The sequence below is a fragment of the Felis catus genome, chromosome A2 (genome assembly GCF_018350175.1).
Source record: "Felis catus isolate Fca126 chromosome A2, F.catus_Fca126_mat1.0, whole genome shotgun sequence".
Classification (NCBI taxonomy): domain Eukaryota; kingdom Metazoa; phylum Chordata; class Mammalia; order Carnivora; family Felidae; genus Felis; species Felis catus.
In genome coordinates this window covers 75,278,961-75,296,468 of record NC_058369.1, presented here as the reverse complement: position 1 = coordinate 75,296,468, position 17,508 = coordinate 75,278,961, and the positions used below count along the sequence as shown (strand labels likewise).

Here is a 17,508-nt window from a genome sequence, read left to right as displayed (position 1 = left end):
GACATGCTGAAAGGGACAGGGGAGATATAAAACCCAAGTTAAGCTAGTGGAAAATGCCAGCAGGTGAGCACTCCCTGACAAATCACAACCTCACTCTACAGAGATGGGCTTTGTCCCAGCCAGCTTCACCTAGGAGAAAGACCTCAGCTGAACATTCAGGGAAGGGAGTGTGACAGGGCGCCTGGGTGGCTCAGTCGGTTGAGCATCTGACTTCAGCTCAGGCCATGATCTCGCAGTTTGTGGGTTCAAGCCCCGCATCAGGCTCTGTGCTGGCAGCTCAGAGACTGGATCCCGCTTTGAATTCCATGTCTCCCTTTCTCTCTATTCCTCCCCCACTCACACTCTGTCTCACTCTCTCTCAAAAATAAAGAATTAAAAAAAAAATTAAAAAAAAAAGAAAGTGTGATAAGATTAACTGTTTACTTGGCCTCATGTCACCACTGCATCTGACACGGGGCAAATCTTTTTAGGAAATAATCAATCAATGCTTTAAAGCTAGACACAATAAGGACACTGCCATCATCAAAAAAAAAAATGCAGTTTGAACTTCTGCAGTAAAAAATCAAGTGTTAATAAAAAGCAAATGAATAATCATGGGTATGAAGGTATAAAAGAAAACCTAGAACATTCTCTCTAGAATTCTAATTAGCTTACGGGGAACTGAAATATTCAAAACTGGTACTCACCCTTATATGTTTGAAATCTATATAATTGATATTGTAAAATATGTTTTAAAAAGCTATTGAAATCTAGTACCAGGACATTTGAATTTTAGAAAATCTATATTTTAAAAAATGTTCTTTCTTTACAAGTAATTCACTTTGAAAGAAGTCCCATGGTATATTAAAATCTCTGTAATCACTACTTAATAGAGAAGGGAGAGGGAAAAGAGAAAAATAAAACAGTTGTGCCAAATACAAATGAAAATTTTTAAGCATAATTCAAACTATACTTTAAGTCAATCAAAACAAATAATTTAAGTTTCAAAAACATGAATTTTTTTAAAAGATAATTTATTTTGAAAGCGTGAGCAAGCAGGGGAGGGGCAGAGAGAGAGGGAGAGACAGAATCCCAAGCAGGCTCTGCCCAACGTGGGGCTGGAACCCACAAACTGTGAGATCATGACCTGGGCTGAAATCAAGAGTCAGATGTTTCACTGATTGAGCCACCCCAGCACCCCATAACTAACAAATTTTTAAGAAACAGACCTATTCACTACAATACCATATCGTCAACAAAGTCAAGAACTATACATTATTGTGTAAATACATCTATTTGAAACTATAACGTTATCAGTAAACATACATGCATATACATGCACATTACAGGACATCTCCAAATACCTCATGCCAATCTTGAACTTTTCCTGAAAGAACAGATCTATGATGAGAAAAAACTGCGTAAAATCCCTGAACGAAAGATTCACAATTAACCAAGGACTAACGATTCCAATTAGCTTTGTTTTGCCTACCATCCCCTGCCCACCAAATGAATGCTACTACCTTAAAAGGTCAAGTGCAACTATTAATTATTGGAGGCTATACAGTTCTATTACAAAATACAATTTTCTTTAGATAAAAAGATGACTGGTAGAAAAGATGGCTTTATATATCCTTAAATGTCAAAACGTATCAAGAAAACTACCTAAACAAGCTGAAAAAGTAACTTCTGGTTTCCATTAATAACCCTAGGTATTATAGCTGCCTCAATGACCAAACTTTTTAGGAAAGTGACATGGAGATAATGGAATTCATCTACAATAAAACAACTGTGGTCAATGCTCCCAGGATGCCTTTCCATCAGACTGGTGACAGATAAGCAATTACATTCTTATATGAATGCAAATAATGTTGTTAAGTTTTGACTTCCAAGCAATATTGCTATTACTGAAAATATATGAACCAAAGAAAGTAGCTGAAATTAGAGCTGATAGATGTAATCTAGATGACTTGGGTCTACTTTTTCACACAGATAGTTAATTCACAATGAGTCTATACATATCCATATATTTTTAAAAGCATAAAATACATATGGTTAAATAAGAGGTTCTTAAACCAAGGGTAATTTTATTCCCCCAAGACATTTATTTGACAATGTCTGGGGACATTTTTGTTGTCACGACTGAGTGGGAGGAGAAACACTGCTAGCATCTAGTGGGGAGAGGCCAGAGAGGACGCTAACCGTCCTACAATGCACAGGACAATCTCCCGAACAAAACGTTATCCGGTCCCAAATGCCAATAGCATCAAGACTGAGAAACTCTGGGTTAAATACATTTCATAAGATTAAATGCTATAAAGGCCCTAAAATCATTTTTCAAAGACTATTTAATAACAAGGGAAGTGTTCTCAAAATGTCCTATTAATTGAAAAAGTAGATCATAAAACGTGCGTTGCATGACCCCAATTTTTTTAACGTTATTTATTTTGAAGGTGGGGGGGGGCAGAGAAAGAAGAGCAAGAATCCCAAGAAGGTTCTGTGCTGATAGTGCAGAGCCTGACTTGGGGCTGAATCTCATGAATGATGAGATCACAACCTGAGCCAAAATCAAGAGTTAGATGCTTAACCGACTGAGCCACCCAGGCGTCCCTGCGTGATCCAAATTTTATTGGAGAAGCTTAAGGGGGGGGGGGGGGGAGTCAGAAGAATAAGCACCAAAATAGTAACCTTTCTAAGCTTCAGTTTTTTTCATCTGTAGAATGGGGGAATGATAGCAGGACCCCCATCACAGGGTTGATGTGACCACTAAAGACAATAGCAAATAATCACTATTGCGAGCTATTGCCCATATTTTCTATATTTTCTGTTATTATAGAAATAAATGCTATTTTTAAAGCCATTGTTCAACATCCTCTTCAAAACCTGATGTCTACTGAACTCAGATCCTTATCTCTCAAAGCTGCTTTCCTTACCGCAACACGGAGTACGAAGGTGAGAAAAAGTTGAGCCTCTAATAATTGAAGAGCTCTACTTAAGATTCACAAGATATGCAGTCTTCATAAACCCTGGTCTCTCCTTTGCCCTGTAGCATCAGAATTGCATGTTCAATTCAAGGAGGAAAAAAAATAAGGTGAAGGTTCCCGTGCCCTAAGCCATATACCATAAACAGGATCAACTCCCATCATTTATTTTATATTGGGAAAGCGATAAGAATATATAGGGGGGGGGGGAATGAAAAAAGCAAGTAAGCTTTTCATTTCCTTCCACCAATATGGAATAACCTCACCAATCTTCAAGGTATGCCATTCAGGTGGACAATTTCCGCCCCGAAAGCCAACATAACCCTCTTTTCCTTTCTTCCCAATATCCCTTGGTGATCACAAGATCCTGAGAAGCAGGGTTTATGCCTTTTCACTGTTCTGAACGTCACCTAACAAAACTGTGGGTACCTAATAAAGACCAGCGAAAACAAAAGTACGCGGTACCGGCAGACCGAGTTCAGTAGAAGCTTTTCTACGACCTTCTCATTTAGATTTCCGCACAGGAAAATCCAAATCATAAGCTATCAGTCAAAAGGAACTACACAGATCATCTAAACTATGTGTTCTGCAGACACGGGGGGAGGGATGGAATGGAGGGAGGCTGGGAAGTGGAAGCTTCCCAGAGGGAAGCTAGTGGCTATTCGGTTAGTGGTAGAAATTAGAATTACAGAGAAATTCACAGAAATGAAGCTCTATCATCTTCTAACTGCAACAGCAGACAGAAACCTTGCCAGCTAAAACAATGTTCATGAAAAATCTACATTTATAAGGCATGTGTTTCTTGTTATATGGGAAAGGAAAATGCTACAATTCCCAAGACTATTTTATGTTTTAGAGGAGATTAAATACCTCCCAAACATCTTTCAATTGCACACTCCATATTCGATGCAGAGAAGCACCCTGCCGGCCCCCCCGACCAGAGTCTGACAGCTTCTCAAAAATTTCAATGAAGAAACAGATTTAAAAACCTACACTAGCAATAACAATTAAGACGAAGTATTACCAGAATCAAGGAGAAACTGATACAAATGCTGAAAATGAACGGTGAGTTTCTGACACACCTTGATGTGTTCCATGAAAACATAATCTGAACAAAAGTAGAAAGATGTTTAGCTTTCCCACCATCCCCCATGCCCATGACCTTGAGCCTGACCCACTCCACCAGAAAGAGGACCGCCCACCCCTTAGGGGCTGTTTTCTCCAGGAGGCAGCATCTATGTGCAACCTCTGCCCGCTGTTTCTCCATGCCTGCACTTCCAGCCCTGGCCACCATCAGTCTACCTCTTTCTCCTACCAGCAGAGACCAAAAGCCCCTAACATATGGCAGGGCATTATGGACAGTCTGGGAGCCCCAGCCATAAGCACTGCAGGACCAGGAGAATGCTGGAAGCAGGGAGGGGGGCACTGCAGGGAACCAGAGAACACTCAAGAAAGGTAAAGTTAAGAATGCATTAGTCAACTAGAAAACTGAATCTTAAGTCCAAGGGCTGGCGCTTTTTAAACACAAACAGAATAAACGGAAAATAAAAGTCGTCTCAGTACTACCTGCAGAAGGGTATCTGGCCTAGACTGTTAAGCATGTTCTATTGAAAACTCTCACTCAAGCAGAAAATGCCTAAGTTATGGGGCGCCTGGGTGGCTCAGTCGGTTGAGTGTCTGACTCTTGATTTCAGCGCATGCTCTCCCAATATGTGAGTTCGAGTCCCGCCTGGGGCTCTGTGCTGACAGCACAGAGCCTGCTTGGGACCCTATCTCTGCCCCTCCCTTACGCTCTCTTCCCACCCCCACCCTCAAAAATAAAGGTAAAAAAGGTAAGTGCCTAAGTTATTTAAACTGTCCCATAACAGGGAAATAAAAACTTCCCAATTCATTCTGAAAAGGTGGCATAACCTGATACCAAAACTCCCAAAGAGTACATCACAGGGAAAAAAGCAGAGTTCAGTCATCTCATAAGAGAATTTAAGTGTAAAAATTCCAAACAGGAGTTCACAAATTAAACCCAGCAAATACATTAATAGAATACTTTTAAGATCAAATATCACAGAAACACAAAGACTGAATATTAAGAAATCTGATTTCATTATTTAATAGACCGAAGGAAAAAAAAACTGTAGCACCACACTGACAGACACTGAAATAGCATTCACAAAGTTCCACACTCATTTCTGATTCTTTGAGAGAAAAAAAAGAAAAGCTTTCAGTAAATAAAAAGGTTTCTTTCAAGAGCTGAGAACAACCATTTGAAATCAAAGCCAACATGACACTTCACTTAACAATGAAAAGAAGCAACAGGACTCACTGATGTCTATTAATCACTATTTTTCAAAGCTGATCTAGAACTTTCAGTCAAGGTCAAAGACAAGAAAATGAAAAACAAATACATCATTGTTGGATGATCTCACAGAGGATACGACTGTATGGAAAGAACAAAACTCTCAAGGCTTGTGATAATTTTGTATCAACCTGATTGGGCCATGAAATAAATGCCCAGATATTTGGTCCATCATTATTCTGGGTGTTTCTGTGAGGAAGATTTTTGGGATGAGATTAACATTTTAAAAAATTTTTAATGTTTATTTTTTATGTTTTATTTATTTTTGACAGAGAGAGAGAGAGAGAGAGAGAGAGAGAGAGACAGAGAGACAGAGACAGAGAGAGCGTGAGTGGGGGAAGGGCAGAGAGCGGGAGACATAGAATCCGAAGCAGGCTCCAGGCTCTGAATTGTCAGCACAGAGCCCGACGCTGGGCTCAAACTCACAGACCACGAGATCATGACCTGAGCCGAAGTCAGACGCTTAACTGACTGAGCCACCCAGGTGACCCAGATGAGATTAACATTTAAACTGGTAGACTAATTTAAAGCAGATTGTGCTTTCCAGTGTGGGTGGGCCTCATCCAATCAGTTGAAGGCCTGAACAGAACAAAAAGGCTGATATAAGTAGGCTACTCCGGCTTTCTTTGACTTCCACTGGCACGACCAATGGTTCTCCATCTCCTCACTTTCAATCTGCAGGTGTCCTTAGATCTAAAATGAGTCTCTTGTAGGCAGCAGATAGATGGATCTTATCTATCAATACATTCTGACAACCTATGTATTTCCATTGGAGCATTTAGTCTTTACCTTCAGAGTGATTACTGAAATATATGAGTTTAGTGCCGTTGTATTATCTGCAGATTTGTTGTTTGTGGTGATGTTCTCTGGTCCTTTGTACTCTTTGCCACCTTGGTCTTCCCCCACCCTCCACTCAGAGAATCCTCCTCAAAATTTCCTGCAGGCCACAGTAACTTCTTACTAGATGCGTCTCCAGAGGCAAGGGAAATGAAAGCAGAAATGGACTGTTGGGACCTCATCAAGGTAAAAAGCTTCTGCACAGTGAAGGAAACAACAAAACTGAAACGCAACCGACAGAATGCGAAAAGATATTTGCAAACGACAGATCAGATAAAGGGTTAGTCTCCAAAATCTATAAAGAACTTATCAAACTCAACACCCAAAAAACAAATACACCAGTGAAGAAATGGGAAAAAGACATGAGTAGACACTTCTCCAAAGACATCCAGATGGCCAACCAACACATGAAAAAATGCTCCACATCACTCATCATCAGGAAAATACAAATCAAAACCACAATGAGATACCACCTCACACCTGTCAGAATGGCTAAAGTGAACAACTCAGGCAACAACAGATGTTGGCGAGGATATGGAGAGAGAGGAACACTTTTGCACCGCTGGTGGGAATGCAAACTGGTGCAGCCCCTCTGGAAAACAGTATGGAGGTTCCTCATAAAGTTAAAAATAGAACTATGCTAAGACCCAGCAATTGCACTACTAGGTATTTATTCAAAGGATACAAAAATGCTGATTCGAAGGGGCACACGCACCCCAATGTTTACAGCAGTGCTATCGACAATAGCCAAAGTATGGAAAGAGCTCAAATGTCCATTGACTGACGAACAGAAAGAAGATGTGGTGTATGTATACACAATGGAGTATTAGTCGATGTTCAAAAAGAATGAAATCTTGCCATCTGCCACAACGTGGATGGGACTAGAGTGTATTATGCTAAGCGAAATTAGTCAGAGAAAGACAAGTATGATTTCACTCCTATGCGGAATTTAAGAAACACAACAGATGAACATATGGGAAGGGAAGGAAAAATAAGATATAAACAGAGAGGGAGGCAAATCATAAGAGAATCTTGAATACCGTGAACAAACTGAGGGTTGCTGGAGGGGAGGTGGGTGGGAGAATGGGCTAAACGGGTGACGGGCATGAAGGAGGGCACCTGTGGGGATGCGCACTGGCTGTTATATGTAAGAGAGGAATCACTGCGTTCTACTCCTGAAACCAAAATTGCACTGTATGTTAACTAACTTGAATTTAAGTAAATAAATTTTTGAAAATTAAAATAATTAAAAAAGGCCAACCCTCTCAAGTAGCTCTCAAAGTTCTTTCTACCTAACCGCCTTCAAACTGGGCAGCTTTTTTTTTTTTTTTTTCCTGTATTCGAATTTGAACTGAAACACCGGCTCTTTGGCTCTTTCTTGGTGTTGAGCCTGTGAAACCACTGGCTCTCCTGGATCTCTGGCTCGCTGCTCACCCTGCAGACTTGGGGATTTGCCAGCTCCATAATCCCATGAGCAAGCCCCTTACAACAAATCTCTTTCTCTCTTTCAGATCCCTCTGATCTCTCTCAGATGTTCTCTCACTCTCTGATCCTATCGTTCTGTTTCTCTACAAAACCCTAAGACACAGCTCCTGCCAAGACAGACAGCTTACCGGGACTGCTGACCTCTTCCCTCCAAACCAGCCCTGAAGACACTATAAAAGGAAAGAGGGACTCCAGAACCTAACATCCCAAGTGAGAAACTCTGGAGGCAATCGAAATCATCCAGAAGGGGGAGTTGTTGAGACCCAGCGCTCACCTCTCCCCAAGGTGGCCTCTGAGGTTTTGTTAACCACCCCCATTCACTAGAGAAATGGGCAGCAACAGCTCCACCCTGGCCTGGGTGCATTCACTCCTGGTCTTCTATCCCTCCCCCTACCGAGTGGAGATTAACTCCCCCAGCGCTGCTGCCTCCAGCAGATCTGCCTAAAGGGCACTTTACCAGGACTCAGAAGACTCGGGGCACAAATTCTCACACTGAAACATACTTTCCAAGGAAGTATTCAAATACAAAAAAAATCTAGGGGATGCTGGAAGAGATACGAAAGATAGTAACAAGAAATAAAAAAAAAAAAAAATCCTGGTAAAGTTTACTAATGCCATTAAAAATTTTAAAAAAAGGATGGGCACCTGGGTGGCTCAGTCCGTTATGCATCCGACTCTTGATTTTGGCTCAGGTCATGATCTTAGGGTTCTTGAGTGTGAGCCCTGAGCCGGGCTCTGTGCTGACAGCACAAAGCTTGCTTGGGATTCTCTGTCTCCCTCTCTCTCTTGCCCCTCCCTTGCTCTCCCTCTCTCTCACTCTCAAAAATAAAACATTTAAAAAATAGAAACAATTTTAAAAAGGATGGGAGAAGGGAAAGAAAAATTATCTAAACCTAATTACCCCTCTTTTTACCTGTTTTATAGGATTTCAAAAAATGAACATACATTACTTCTGATTTTGCCACATCGTTGAAACAATGTCTTCAAACACATTATTAGAAAAGGAAGGGGAAAGCTAGGTCTCTACTGGAAGCCTGTACACACCAGAAGCAGCTAATCCATTCGAGGGTGGAGGAAGGTAAGTATCCTCCAGACTCAGAAGTTACTTTAATGCCAAAAAAGTGAAGGAAACCACTCCACACCATTTACACAGGATTCTATTCAGGGTAACTTACTAATAGGGACAATCAGGCGGGCGGGCAGACAGACGATCCAGAGCACCAAGTAGCTGTTCTCCTTCCCCCTTCCCCCCACCCCACACCCTCCACCCTCCACCACACATTCTCCACAAACCCTGGACCTCAACCCACAATTTTTATAGAGCTAGGGGCAGGGTAGTGAGATCACTGGGTAGTTATCTACAGTGGCGCCACCTGTCCACCTGAGGGTCCCTAGCAATCGAAAGTGATGCCACCTGTGTCTGAGGGGGGCTGGAGTAGTTATCTAAAGTGGCACCACCTGTGCACCTGAGGGTCTGTATTCTACAGTGGTGCCACCTGTGTGCCTAGGGGTCTGTAGTAGTTACCTAAAGTGGCAACAGAGGAGCCAACAAGACGGAGTCAGTGTTATCAGCACTCCTACACCATCACAGGCCAAATATGTCAAAAGCGCCCAGTGACAGATGGAAATGATAACAAAAGACTGAAACCTCAAGCTTTATCAAAGGTTTCCCCACTCTCATCCCTTGGGATACTATTTTGAGAGATTTATTTCATTCACTGAGATCTTTGGAGAAGACAATCATATTCTCAAAGAAAGAATTATGTTAACATGGGCGCCTGTGAATCTGTATATTTAAAAATGGCTGCACTATGTGGATGGAACTGGAGGGTATTATGCTAAGTGAAATTAGTCAGAGAAAGACAAAAATCATATGACTTCACTCATATGAGGACTTTAAGAGACAAAACAGATGAACATAAGGGAAGGGAAACAAAAATAATATAAAAACAGGGAGGGGGACAAAACAAAAGAGACTCACAAATATGGAGAACAAACTGAGGGTTGCTAGAGGGGTTTGGGAGGGGGGATGGGCTAAATGGGTGAGGGGTATTAAGGAATCTACTCCTGAAATCACTGCTTCACTATATACGAACTAATTTGGATGTAAATTTTAAAAAATAAAAAACAAAGTTAAATTATGAAAAAAAAAAAACTTCATTGAAACTGAAGGAGCTCATGGGTAAAAAGAAACCTACGGTTTTTAGAAATTAAATTTGTTATGGCACTTCCATAAAAGTCTTCTGAGAAAGGAATGCTTTCAAGTCCTGACAGGGTAGAATCAGGCCCTAATTGTCAAATGTGATTATTATTTAAACAACATTCTTGGGTATCAGAAAAGAGACACATACATTTTTATAAATACAGCTCCTGACAGTATCAGAAATTTCATTGCAACTATTTTCTGTGCTAAAGTAAAGTGCTAAGTGAGTAAGATCATCCAATCACATTATTCACTGTGTTCGTTTCCTATGGATGCTGTAACAAATTATCACACTCAGTGGCTTGGAACAACACATTTGTCGACTCACACTCCAATACAGCTACCACTGGGCGAAAATCAAGATGCTGGAAGGGCTGCATTCCTCTGGAGGCTCTAGGAAAGAATCTGTTTCCTTATCCTTTCTAGCTTCTAGAGGCCACATGCATTCCTTGGCTGTGGGGCCCCCTCCTTCCCGCACCTGCAAAGCCAGGAAAGTCCTTCCCACATCATATCACTCCAGCCTCCTCTACCTCTCACCTGCTTGTAGAGACTCTTGTGACTATACTGGTCCCACTTGGATCATCCAGAACAATCTCCCTATTTTACAGTCAGCTCAGGTTCCATTTGCAACCTTAATTTCTCTTGCCATGTAACATATTCACAGATTCCAGCAATCAGGACACAGGCATCTCTGGGGGACCATTATTCTGCCTACCATTATTCTGTCTATTACTGAGAGGATAAAAATGATAGTGGGCCCTGGAGCTGGATGCCCCAAGCCAAACCAGAAGCTAAAAGTTCTCACTTGCTTATCCCTAAATTAAATCATGATCCTTCTGAGGACACAGCATGGGCTAAAACCATTCTCAGCCCGAGTCAGGAGGTCCTCGGTATATCTGTTTTTGACAAAGGATCTCTCAAAGCTCTGGTTTCACGATCTCCAAAAAAAGAACATAATGCCAGTTTCCTATAATTGTTGGAGTCATGTAATCAATTCATCTATTCATTCGCAAGCAACTCTGCTAATGAGACCCTAGTGGCAGGGGCCCTGCCCTCATGAAAGTACCGGGCCCAGAGGTGGATGAAAGTAACAAAGCAGCAGCAGCAGCATGCTTAATGCACATCTTCCCATGACAGGCAAAGCACGAAATACATATCAGCTCCATTAACAGTCACGCAACAAATAACGTCCCTTATGAGCATTCTAGATGTCACCATTTTGTGACACACAGTACAAGAACTTAGAAGAGCATCAAAGACATTGCCCAAGCCAATCTCTCTTGTGCCCATTCCACTGCCATGAGTCACCATGACTGCTTCTATACAGATGGCCAATGGCCTCACCTTGGCAGATTCAAGGGTGAATCCCTAGAGCCCCTCTTACTAATCCTCTCCATGGCCACCTGGCACAGTTGGCCATGCTTTTTCCCGCAATGCGTTCCTCCCTCAACTCCTCGAACACCACTCTCATTTGGCTTTCTTCCTACCTCACTGGCTACTCCTTCTCAGTGTCCTTTGCGGACTTCCCTTCATCTAGCAGATCTCAAAAATGTGGTCGTACCCCTCAGGTCCAAGCATCAGGCTTCTCATTCACCCGACCTCAGGCCCTAAATGATCTCATCCAGTTTCATGGCATTAAACACCATCTAAATGCTGACTCAGAACTTCTCATCTCCAGCCCAGACCTGCGCTAGTCTTCTTTATCTCACTACGTGCTTGACATTTCCACTTGGAAGTGACATCTCCAGCTTAAAACAGCCAAAATGGAACTTCTGATCTACCCCACCACCAACACCTGACCCTACCTCAGTTGACAGCTCCACCTTTCTGGTTGTTCACCCTTGATTCCACTCTTTCACTTACACCCCCATGTCCTAGTCAAGAAATCTATTGGCTCGGGGCGCCTGGATGGCGCAGTCGGTTAAGCCTCCGACTTCAACCAGGTCACGATCTCGCGGTCCATGAGTTCGAGCCCCGCGTCAGGCTCTGGGCTGATGGCTCAGAGCCTGGAGCCTGTTTCCGATTCTGTGTGTCCCTCTCTCTCTGCCCCTCCCCCGTTCATGCTCTGTCTCTCTCTGTCCCAAAAATAAATAAACGTTGAAAAAAAAAATTTTTAAAAAAAGAAATCTATTGGCTCTACTTCAAAAAAGACCCCAAGTCCTTCACCACCTCTAGCTAGAGCTCTGCCAAAGCCTCCTATGTGGTCTTGTAGCATGCCGCCTACTTGTTGTCCCAAGACTTTTTTCAAACAGCATCCAGGGTGCTCTCGTGAAAACAATACCCTCCGATGGCTTCCCATCTTACAGTAAAAACCAAAGTCCATCAGTTGGTTTATAGCCTCTCTGTTCTGGCCACTCACTCCTTCACTTCCTAACACTCAGTTCCAGCCCCAATAGCAACCTCAAAGACGTCTAGTGCAACCCTGCTTGAAAGTACTGTCTGCTCTTCCTTTTCCCTACAACAACTTTCTCCCATATATTTACTCAAATGTCATCTTATTAGAGAGGCCCTCCCTGACCACCCAGGGCAAAACAGCACCACAGTCCCTTAATTCAATGTTATTTTCATCCACAACTTTTGCTACCACCTAATACGTAAGTTTTGGTTTACCGTCTGCCTCCTTCATCAAATATTGGGGTATCCTAGAACCCAGAAAACAAAAGTACTCCATAAATATCTGCCAAATACATAAAATGATCAATCAGTCCATCTTGGACTAATTTTTCTCCTGTTCAAGGATATATCATACCAGAGTCGTGTTCATCTTTTAATCCCTAACAAATGGTAGAAATACAGGTTCACAAATCTGTATTTGCATCCAGAAAGTTTCTACTAAGTTTCCAAAAATATAATTTTTATAATATATGCTTCAAAGGGAATGTTTATCCATGCCTGAGTGATGCAATAATCAGTAGAACCTGTTAATATTAATAGCTCATTAAATGAAAGAGCAAATTTTTGATCCAAAGGCTATTTGGAAGGATATATTATAACCCCATGCTCCATTTTTCTCAGCAATCAATCTCATAACAAGGTACATTACCATTTTAGTTACTAGTTGCTCTAAATTTGTTTATTAAAATTAATACATGTAAAGAATCAATTTGAGTTTCAATAAATGATTTACCATGTTCTACCCACCAGGTAAGATAAATAAATTATTTTTGTGTGATGCATTTTCTGATTAAAAAAAGCTATCTCCTGATTTCTCACAATGACTGGTTTTCATTTTAACAAAATGAAAAGAACAATCCTTGTCGCGGATGCATATGGAAGTTGCCTTTTATTTTAATATTAATTTCTCATTCAAAATAGATTGCATTCTAGGTTTATTTTAAATAGGTTCGGTTATTTGTCAGTCCACCTGGTTTATTAAAATTAATATATCTAACATATTCAAAGCAATCTGATTGGGACATTTGCGAGGAACTAAGCCAGATGTGAATGGGTCTCTATTCAGGAGGCATGTTTATTAATAATGGTAGCAAAAATCAAGACAGCGGTGACACTAATTAGCTCTCTGTTATTACATGCCTGGCCCAGGCCAGGGGTAATGTAATTTACATGTAATCTTCACTTCAAAGGAACTTACTACAGGCACTGAGTCGTGTTCCCAAATAACAAAAGGTCACCGGAACCCTCACCTGGTACAAAGCAGACTGACTACTGCTCCCACAGGTGTTCTCTTCCCTTGCCACTCCTCTTTAGCCTGATGCTGTTTCCCTTGTTATTCGTCTCTTCGCTGTGCAAGTTTCATCTTGAAATGTTAGGCTAACAGTTTGATGCTCTTGCTGCGAAGTCCTTTGTATGGCACACTAAACTCTTTGCAGATAAGGTGGAATACACTTCTAAACAATACCCTAGGAACCTATACTCAGAGGAAGCCAGGTCTAAGAAACTACATCTCTGCCCACAGCAGAGCTGCCTCAGGTTTCAGCTCTGTAACCAAAGTACTCCATGGGACATCATTTCTGGTCCATTAACAGGCAAGACCCTACAGAAGATGAGGACATTTCTGAGTTGTTGATGCCACAACTTCCTCTCCCTGCACCACTGGTTCTACTCAGAAGCAAATCCATGTTGTGTTAAGCTGTTAAAATTTTGGAACTGATTGTTACTGTAGCATAGCCAACCTCTCCTGCCTACTATAGTACCTGATAGAATTATGGATCATATTGGAGGGAATACTCCATGCAGAGCACTCAGCATGATACATGGTACATAAGGAAAGGGACTTGAAGAAGTTGAAATAATTGGTGACTCTTCAGGATTTACAGAGTTTTATTAAAATGCATATTGTAAGAATGAAATGAATCAGATGTTAGAATTCTCTGGCAAGGATTTGAAATTTTTTTTAATGTTTGTTTATTTTTGAGAGAGGGAGAGAAAGAGAGAGAAAGTGCAACCAAGGGAGGGGCAGACAAAGGGAGACACAGAATCCAAAGCAGGCTCCAGGTTCTGAGCTGTTAGCCTGGAGCCTGACACAGGGCTTGAACCCACGAAGTGAGAGATCATGACCTGAGCCGAAGTTGGAGGCTCAACCGACTGTGCTACCCATGTGCCCCTCTGGCAAGGATTTCAAAGCAACCATCATCATCGCTTCTCAGCCTTTTGGCTAAGATCAAGTGTAAAGCATCCATCACTGGGGCACCTGGGTAGCTCAGTCGGTTACGCATCCAACTCTTGATTTCAGCTCAGGTCATGATCTTGTGGTTTATGGGATCAAACTCGGCATCAGGCTCCATACTGACAGAACAGAGCCTGCTTGGGATTCTCTCTCTCCCTATCTCTCTGCCTCTCCCCTGCTCCTGCTCTCTCTCTCTTAAAAATAAACATTAAAAAAAAGATATTTAAAGCAACCATCATAAAAGTGCTTCAATAAGCAAGCAATTATAAATTCTCTTGAAACCAATGAAGTAATATTTCAGCAAAGAAATGGAAGTTAAAAAAAAAAAAGACATGGAAACTTTAGGACTGAAAAAGAAAATAACCAAAGGAAATAACTCAGTGGATGGGCTCAACAGTAGAGTGGAGACGACAGAGAACATAACCAATGAACCTGAGAACAGATCAACAGCATTTACCAATCTGAACAAGAGAAAGAAAACTGAGTGAAAAAACATGACCAGAGTCTCAGGGACCTGTGGGACAATAACAAAAGAGCTAACATTCAAATTACTCAAGTCCCAGAAGAAGAGAGAGTGAATTTGAAAAAGTAGTCAAAGAAATAATGGCTGAAGACTTTCCAAATTTGGTCTAGGACATAACCTTACAGATTCAAGAAGCTGAGCAAACTCCAGTTAAGACAAATCAAAGAAAGCCACACCAAGAGACATCATAATTAAGCTTCTGGAAACTAAGGCAAAAAAAAAAAAAAAAATCTTGAAGGCAGCCTGGGAAACAGGACACATTACTTATAGAGAAGCATCAATGACAGCACATCTGTCATTTGAAATGACAGATGCCAGAAGGGAGTGCAGAGCAGTTTTCAAGAAAAGAATCGTCGACCACAAATGTTTTGGTGAATATCTGGTGATACTTGGTGAAAATATCCCTCAAAAATGAAAGCCTAAAGAATGGCTAAAGAAGTTTTCTAAATAGGAAGAAACACAAGATAGAAGATAACACAAGGCTTAGGACTTTCTTTTTTTAATGTTTATTTATTTTTGAGGGAGTGAGCACAACCGGGGCTGGGGCAGAGAGAGGGAGACACAGATTCCAAAGCTCTGAGTTGTCAGCACTGAGCCTGACACGGGGCTCGAACCCACAAACCGTGAGAGCATTCCCTGAACTGAAGTCCGACACTTAAGTCACTGAGCGACTCGGCACCCCGGAGGCTTAGAACTTTAAAATGAACACAGGAATGTGTAAAAATTGGGGTAAATTATCCTTCTTGTTATGAGTTTTTAAGATATAGTTGAATAAAAAGTTTAAAGCCAACTCTCTGACATGGGTGCTCAATGAATGTAAATATTTAAGACAACTGTGTTTAAAAAGTGGGAACAGGAGACAGACGTAAATGGAAGTAAGGTTTTCACACTTGACCAGTAGTGGTAAAATATCAAGGACACCAGTAGATGGATACGTTATATATGCATAGCTTAATACCTAGAGCAACATTAAGAAAACCATACAAAGTAATACACTCAAAAAAAAAGAACTATGGATACGTTTTAAGAAATATTTAAGAATAGTTAAAAAAGAGTTTCAATTAACTCACAGGGAAGAAACGAGAAACAAGAGAAATGAAAAGCAGAGGAACCAGAAAATAAAAGATGGCAGACTTAAGCCCCAAAATATCAATAATTACCTTAAATGTGAATGATCAAACCATGCCAATTCAAAGACAAATTGGCAGAGTGGAAAAAAGTCAATCTGGAAACATTACACACTGTGCGGTTCAATTCATATAATGTGCTTGAAATGACAAAACTACGGAGAGAGAGAAGGGCTGGCGCTGGGGAGGGAGCGGCCGTGATCATATAAGCGAACCTTGTGGTGAACTGCTCTTGCATCTTTACTGCAGAGGTGATCACCCGACTTTTCACATGTGACAGAAGTGCACACGACTGGGCGCCGGGGTGGCTCAGTCGGTTAAGCATGCGACTCTTGATTTCAGCTCAGGTCATGATCTCCCGGTTCGTGGGATCGAGCCCCGTGTCAGGCTCTGCACAGACAGCATGGAGCCTGCTTGGGATTCTCTCTCTCTCCCTCTCCCTCTCTCTGTGCCACCCCTGCTTGCACTCCCTCTCAAATATGTAAAAAAATATTTAAAAAAAGAAGCGCATAGAACTAACACATGTACGCACACATGCACAAACGATTGCATGTAAAACTCGTGAAATCAGAATCAAGTCCCTGGATTGTTATCAATATTGATTTCCTGCTTGTGATGTTGCACCAAAGTTATGCGAGATGTTATGCTTTGAGAACTGGGTGAAGGGTATACAGAATCTCTCTATTATTTCTTCTAACCGCATGTGACTCCACATTTATCTCAAAATTAAAACTTAAAAAAAATCTTCAGATATGAGTGAAAACATAGGATATGTGTCTTCCTCTGACTTATTTCACTTAGCATAATACACTCCACTTCCATCCACGTTTTGCAAATAGCAAGGTTTCATTCTTTTTCATTGTCAAGTAGTATTCCATTGTATACATACAACCACATCTTCTTTGTCCGTTCTTCACTTGATGGACAAGAGCCCACTATATACACTGTTACGTTAGCTAACTTGACAATAAATTACATTAAAAAAATCTTCAGGAAAAAATGTACACTAGAGTTAAGAACAATTTTTGCCTTATGTAATCTTGGATGAAATAAAGACAGCAAGAAACAAACCAAACCTTTTCTCCTAACTCCCTACTTTGAGTTTGAGGTAAGAAAGGGAGGACAATGCAGTTTCATTTTGAGTCCCATTGCTATGCAACCCAAAAGTTCTGTAACATCAGCACATAACACAGTAAGATTATGTGCAGAGATTAATGTTTTGTTAAAAAAAAAATACTTATACTGTTTTGCTAAGTATGTAAGTAATGCCTATTTGCAAAACTTTAGAAAATTAAGGCAAATAATGATAGTAAATAAAATAAGAATCACATGATCCAATGACAACATGGTCTTGTGATCTTTTTTTCTATGCTTACATGTGGATTTTGGAGGG

The 17,508-nt window shown here is 41.1% G+C and overlaps 1 protein-coding gene across 1 annotated transcript in view; it reads right to left on the bottom strand.

Moving 5' to 3' along the window:
- VPS41 (VPS41 subunit of HOPS complex) overlaps positions 1-17,508 on the bottom strand; it is a 186,059-nt gene that overhangs the window by 151,489 nt on the left and 17,062 nt on the right. The gene's annotated exons all lie outside the window — the stretch shown is intronic.